The sequence below is a fragment of the Microtus pennsylvanicus genome, chromosome 9 (assembly GCF_037038515.1).
Source record: "Microtus pennsylvanicus isolate mMicPen1 chromosome 9, mMicPen1.hap1, whole genome shotgun sequence".
NCBI lineage: Eukaryota > Metazoa > Chordata > Mammalia > Rodentia > Cricetidae > Microtus > Microtus pennsylvanicus.
Window position 1 is genome coordinate 44,315,279 of NC_134587.1, and position 6,000 is coordinate 44,321,278.

General features: G+C 53.5%; 1 long non-coding RNA gene across 1 annotated transcript; it reads right to left on the reverse strand.

Moving 5' to 3' along the window:
• Nucleotides 1–778: 778 nt before the first annotated feature.
• Nucleotides 779–2,037, reverse strand: LOC142857435 (uncharacterized). The gene is made up of 2 exons (XR_012911816.1): nt 1,895–2,037; nt 779–1,684 (listed from the first exon to the last, which is right to left on the reverse strand). It is a non-coding gene; the product is annotated as an uncharacterized LOC142857435 (long non-coding RNA).
• Nucleotides 2,038–6,000: the final 3,963 nt, after the last annotated feature.

The following is a 6,000-nucleotide window of genomic DNA, read 5'->3' on the forward strand; positions in this document are numbered from 1 at the left end:
AGTCCAGATCCTGAGCCATTCTCACCCACTGGTCTAAGCCTAGGCTTTGTTCTGCCAACTGCAGTCAGCAGTTCCAGAACCCAGAAGAGGGGTGGCCTAAGTAAGACTGCTGAGCCCCGTGACTTCCATGACCTGCAGAAAAAAGCTTCATCTGACCCTAAGTGTTGCTTTATGTTAAATGTCAGTAAGAATGAAATTCCTTTCCCCACATAGAGTTTCTAATGTTGTGGACCGTTGTTGGGGAGTGAAGAACATATGACCCCCCTGGTTGGTGAGCTGTCCCCAGACACTGCCACAGAGCAGACCCTTGGGCTTGTGTGGGTGGGAGCAGCCATGTTGGGGTTACTGGTGAGAACTGGCTGGGTGCACCTGAAAGCCAGTGTTGGGTCCAAGAGCCTTGTCACCATCCTCATAGTTTGTCATTTTTAGAGGGTCAGCCTGTCCCTGGTCCCTGCAGTACCTCCTGAGCTGAGCTACTGAGATAAGTTCTGGGATGCCTTCTGCAGCTGATGTGGGTAGGGGATTTCTCTGCTGCTGTGGCACCCCAGTTAATACTGAGAGTTCAGGAGGATGGGCTGAGGAAAACGGCTTTCCCCATTCGGGGTGCCAGTGCCTTCGCATAAATTGACCAGAGCCCGTTCATCCTGGTCCACTCCGGTCATTTTAGTTTCTGGCAGAAAGGAGTCAGAGGCAGGTGACTCGGCCCATCAGCGCCCAACAGCCTCCCCTCCCATTGCAACTCCTGGCCCTTGCTTTTGAGGAAATAAACAAGTCCCACTACCTCCGAAGATTTTTCTTTAATGAAAAGGATTCGTTTGTTCAAGTTCTTATTTTGAAAGCCGAGGCGGCTGCCCAGCGGGAGCGCATCATTCCTCAGCTTTTCTGTTTCTGGCAGCGGTGGGAGGCTCAGCCCATCAGTCCGTCCGGAGGAGCTTGTGGGAGGGGTTGGTTGACTGGTTTGGGATATACGGGTTGATTTCGGATTTTTTGTTGGTGTTGTTTGGGAGTACTGGTTAAGGGACAGGTTAGAACAAATTCTAAACGAGTTAGCGAACGAATTCTGCTGGCATCTGCCTTCACCCCCGACTAACTGCGGCTCTGGCCAAGGACTGACTGCAGGAACCACATTCGGGTCCTGCCGCCGTGTGCCAGCTTCGTTAAGGCTGAAATTTGAAAACGGGAAAACCGGTGCGATCAACTGGAGGACCCTGCAGCCGACATGGGTCACCCGCAGAGGATGAGGATGGCGGCGCTGGTCACAAGGACTAATGTCCCTTCTTTGCGCGCCAATCTGGGGCCACTACGTGAAGGGACCTGCCAGCTGCCGCCCCAGGGTCTCCCAGCATGGAGCTCCTCTCTGCGGACCTCGTTTCTGTTGAGCCCGGAGCTCAACCACAGATGTCCAGCCACAATTCTCGGTTGGCCGCAGACTCGTACAAGAATTGCGTTTGGACAATCAGTGGCGAAGCCCCTGAGTTCAGGACCCCGATTTCCTGCGGGGTTCTGCCTGGCTCCTTAAAAGCGCACACCAGATCTTGGGAGCTGCGCGTCGGAATACCTTGCAGAAGCTCATCAGTCGCAGCTCATCCCGCGGTAAGGTGGACGAGCCGGCATGCAGATCCCAGCCCTGCACGGGCATCCCCATCGTCCCCAGCTTGTTTCCTTCCATCGTGGCCAAGGGTCCCTAGAGTAACCCGCGTTGTGTCTCTGGGCCACCCCAGTTTGGAGGAATATCCTGTCAGGCCCAGGGAACCCTGACTCCCTCTCCCTGCCCCCAGACTAGGCTCTCCAGGAATCCAGAAAACGGGCCCGAGGCCGGTGGCTTCTCTGAGCCTGGGGTCTAGGGTGCTGGACTCACGGGGGCCCCCTCCCCCGCCCGGCCCCGCGCACGCACCGGCTCAGGCGCTCTCTGCTTCCTTGTGGCTGAGTCGCTGGTGGCGGTAGCCTGGGCGGCGGGGAGCACCGGAATGCGCCGCCGGGTCACCTGCAGCTCCCAGGGAGCCTGACCGGGAGCCGGCTGCTGGCGAGGCGCAGGGCTGAACCCGAGCGGGCGCCTCTGGCGGCTCAGGGCCGGGGCGGGCTTTTAGTGGGCCGCTCCAACAATACGGGCCTGGCGCGGAGAAAGGGGCTCGGCTGCAATTGGTACTGGATTTGAATAACGCCACGGGGCCATCAATGGTCATTGTGTCGACGGGTAATGAATCTCCGCTGTCTCTCGGGCTGGCCAGGCAGCTGCAACCTGCGCTCAGGCAGCTCTTAAAGACATAGCATGCCCCTCCCTGGGGGCCGCCTCCCCCTGCACCGGCCGGACCCTGTGCCCTCCCACCCCCACTCAGCACCCTCCACTCCCAATGCTCCGCCTGCTCCCTCAGCCTGACCCTTTTGCCGGTGGCCCCCTCCCTCCAGGGCCAGGCACCCACATCTCGGTCCTGGACTCTGAACCTGAATCGAGCCTCTCTGAGCTTGACTAACTCCCCAAGAGTGCCCAAAGGACCCCAGAATCTTTTAAGACCCAAGCTGCCTCCCAGCTACATCTTTATCTGTGGTTTCTGGAGTCCTCGCTCCTTAAAGCTCTTTCCCAGGGGTTTCTTTGGAATATAAGGGGTACCAGTCTGGAGGTCAGAGGGTCACCCTCACCCCAGAACACTCGTCTGAAGAATAAGGGGGAAGTGTGTAGTCCCAACCAACAGACTGAGGTTGCAGTCTCCAGAGACCACACCCCCAAGAGGGATCTGAAGGCTGCTCCTTCCCCTCCCCAAGGACAAGGGCTTGATTCCCAGGCTCCTGGGCTTCTAGCAGCAGCAGCAGCAGCAGCCTTGGTGAGGGAAGCAGGTGCGGCGGGCAGTCTTCTACTGCTTGTCTCCTGCTGCTTCCTTCGGGTGGCCCACCTGTCCAGAGCTTCGGGAGCTCTATGGAAGGTCTGCATGTACCCTGAGCAGGTCTGATACAGCAAAGGGCCAGTCTGTTATCCCCAGAGTTCAGCTTCACTGGCTTCCCCCAGTGAGTGTCACACCCCAGAGGAGACCGAGGGAGTGGTGTCTCCATGCATCCTGCCTTCTGTCCACCCAAGGGTTCCTCGAGTGCACCCTACCTCCTCCATGGCACACTCTGCACTTTTACCCTGAAACAGTCTCTTGTCCTCACTCTCTGGGCAGCCCTGCCATGTGCCCAGCTGCCCTGTGATTGTGGATTTGCCTGCTTCTCTTCACTAGTGCAGGAAGTGGGTCGGGTGGATCTTTGTGGCTCTGGAACTTATCTCCTACAGTGCCCTCCGTCGAGCACCCATTAAATGTGTGTAGATGTTTGCATGGCCTGTGACTGAGTCACCTACACAGACTTCTGGAGTTCTTAACAAAAGTTAGCAAACTGACTTCTGGCTCTATAAAAAACGGAGCCCTGTTAGCTACTATTTCAACTCTGGTTGCTGACAGTAGGTGTACCATGTGCCAGGCACAAAGTGCCTGTAGTCTTTGCTACTCAGGGGCATCAGCTGAATTAAAGCGTTCTAGACCAACCAAGGTACTAAGCAAAACTCCACCTCAGATAATATATGAGTGATTAAGAAAGGCAGCAGCATCTTGCTGGGTTCTGGCAACATCATGGGAAGCAGCTATATGATCAACTATTTTACAGATAAAGAAACAGACCTATGACTAGGGGCCCACTGGGAGGTGATGGAAGCAGGGTTGGAACCTAAGATTGCCCAACCTATTGCAAACAATTTCCTAGTCTTTATGTCTTTAGCAGATAAGTGCAGAAGGCAGGCACAAGTGTGCTGAAAGCAGTGGTTTCTGGCAGACACTGCTTAAATTATTGTCCACCGTGGTCTGGTGTGAACACAGCCTGGGTGGATTGGGCATGAAGCTGCAGGGATGGAGGGATGGAAAGCAGGAAAAGGCGTTCCCTCCTGCCACCTCTTCCCACAGCACTTCTGGTTTGGTTTGGTTTGGTTTGTAGTCCTAGGGATCAGGTCAAGAGCCTTGAGCGAGTGCTCCTGCCCAGCCCTCAGGGAACGAGGAGCCAGAGAAAATCCTGCCTCTGGTCCTTGCACATTCAAGGAAAGCCTACCTCGAGGTAGTCAGACAGCAAAGGACGGGCATTCCCAAAGGAGGTAGCCCAGTGTACAGCCGAGGCAGGTCATAGAGAATGAAGGTCAGAGAAAGTAAGTTGAGGATGGGGTGGGTAAAGATGGACAGACACTGCAGGGGCAGTTCCAGCAGCTTCAAACCCAGCAAGCAGGAAAGATCATGGCAGGTTCTGAGTAGAGACGGGACTCCCAGTGTCGAAGCTCAGAGGATTTCAGATAGCCCACCCCGCCAAGCCTGGTGGAACCTTGGAAGGATTTGTGGTTTTACCCTAAACGCCATGCCACAGGGATCCTGAAAGACCCTCAACAGACAAGTGCACGTTTGTTTACATGTTAGATTTGCTGGGGATGAAGTGGGGAGGGGGAAGGGGAAGTTGAATGATCTTATCCCGACCAGTTAAGCTGCCTGTGGTCTGCTGGTGAAAGCTGGGGGAGCAGCAAAGCAGGGTCTGCTAAATTCATGGCCGTCTGCACTGACATGGTTAGTGAGCTCCTGGTGTGGTCGTTGACAGCTAAGGGAAGAGAAAGGTAACAGTGTTGCTGTCTAGCCAACCCAGTGATAGGAGCCGAGCCAGGTAGAAACACTCCCAAGTGTTGGCAGATTTCTCTGGGATTATAGAAGGCAGAGATTCATTCCAACAGGAAGATACGAGAAAATTTTTGGGAGAAGCAGCCTTACCGTGGGCGGGTGAACTCTTAGGAACTGAAGCATGGTTATGACCTGTGGGCTCCTTATACCTGCTCTCTGTGGTACTGAGAAAATCCAAGGCTCCAAAGCTACAGAGAAACCCTGTCTCGAAAAACCAAAAAAAAAAAAAAAAAAAAGAAAGAAAGAAAGAAAATCTAAACACATGGCGCCTGCTGCCAATGAGGAAAGCTTTGTCACACCTCCAACACTTGTGCATGCAACTACACATACAGGTTTGGGCTTCTGTGTGCATTCAACTCACCGAGGCTTTATGAAAGCCAGGTCCCCATTCCCCCTTTAATCCTAGTGCTTGGGAGGCAGAGGTAGGCAGATCTCCGTGAGTTCAAGGCCAGCCTGGTGGGTAAAGTAAGTTCCAAGACAGCTAGGGTTGTTACACAGGGAAACCCTGTCTTGAAAAACAAACAAAACACACACTCCAAAAACAAAAACGAAAAGAAAGAAAGAAAAGACGCTCTCAGAAGGAAAACAGCAGAGATGTCCATGCCCAGTGTGTGCACTTCCCACCAGAACTGGCATTTTACCAAGGATTTGACCAAACACTGCCCAGCACAAAGGACATGCTCAGGAAACATCTGTTGAATGAATGACAGATAAGTGCATGAATGGATGCTTTATTAGTGCAATAATTAAATGAATGGGTAGGTGGATGAACAAGGAACTGACTTGAAGACAATCGGGTAAAAGATCTATAAAGAATGGGCAAAAAGTCAGGTGTGGTGGCACATGCCTGCAATAGTAAAACTTGGGAAGCTGAGGCAGGAGGATTAAGAATTCAAAACCAAGGCAGAAGTGGTGGTGCATACTTTTGATTTCAGCAGAAGTAGGTGAATCTTGTGAGTTCAAGTCCAGCCTAGTCTACAGGACAAGTTTCAAGACAGCTAGAGCTACACAGAGAAACCCTGTCTCAAAAAACAAAACAAAAATTCAAAGCCACGCCCAGCAGTGCACGCCTTTAGTCCCAGCATGTGGATCTCTGTGAGTTTGAGGCCAGCCTGATTACAGGGAAAATTTCAGGACAGCCAGAGCTGTTACACAGAGAAACCCTGTTTGGAGTGGGGCTGGGGGAGGGGGAAGTAAGCCAGGACAGGAGTTAAGAGCATTTACAGCAGCTGGGCGCAGCTGGGTGGTGGTGGCGGCCCACCATTCACCATTAACCAGCACTTGGGAGGCAGAGGCAGGCAGATCTTTGTGAGTTCAAGACCAG